Raw genomic sequence first — 711 nt, forward strand, 5'->3', positions numbered from 1 at the left:
ACTACAGGCAACCGGAATGCTGTCCCTTAGGCTGTATGAATGGAGGCCACACCAGGTCAAGAACACTTTATTAGTATACAGTACAAAAATAAAGGAAGGCAGAGGGCTCCTCCGATACGCCTCGCTTCGTTCCTAAGCCTCCTTCCAAACTATGGACCATGTGCACAAATCAGAAGAGTCTGTGGACCTTGTGGCGGTGGGCCAACCACGCACGCGTCTTCCTTCCGGGGTGGTGGCTCTCTGCTCCCCCCTCTGCCTCGCAGCCACTTCGCGCCTCTGCGGCTCTGCTCCGGCGGGCGGGCGGGCGAGGGAACCTCCGGCTTGGATTCTCCTCTGCAAAGCGAGGGAGGGGAGGGTCCGCTCTCCGGCCACGGGGGGGGGGGAGCCTTGCGCACCTACTGGAGACCTGCGGGAAGGCTTGCTTACAAGAAGAATATCAAAACCTTCAAACTAGTCATTTTATTAAATGTATTCATGTACAATGCAGAGACTGCTGTTTTCCCACAAAGCCTCTCGCGTCTCCCTCCCCATTTCTAAAACCCCCCTCCCCCCCGGCACAAGAAAACACTGGAAAGTAAGTCAAGCCAACACAATACCCAGCTTTTTAAACAGGCACAAAAATAAAAAAGCACAGCAATGGTATTTACAGCGTTTTCCAAAGGGAGGCAAAGCCTGGGGCTTGCTCATTCTCTGAACACCCCCCCCCCCCCC

The sequence above is a fragment of the Protobothrops mucrosquamatus genome, unplaced genomic scaffold, assembly GCF_001527695.2.
Source record: "Protobothrops mucrosquamatus isolate PMUCROS unplaced genomic scaffold, P.Mucros_1.0 scaffold4042, whole genome shotgun sequence".
Taxonomy (NCBI): domain Eukaryota; kingdom Metazoa; phylum Chordata; class Lepidosauria; order Squamata; family Viperidae; genus Protobothrops; species Protobothrops mucrosquamatus.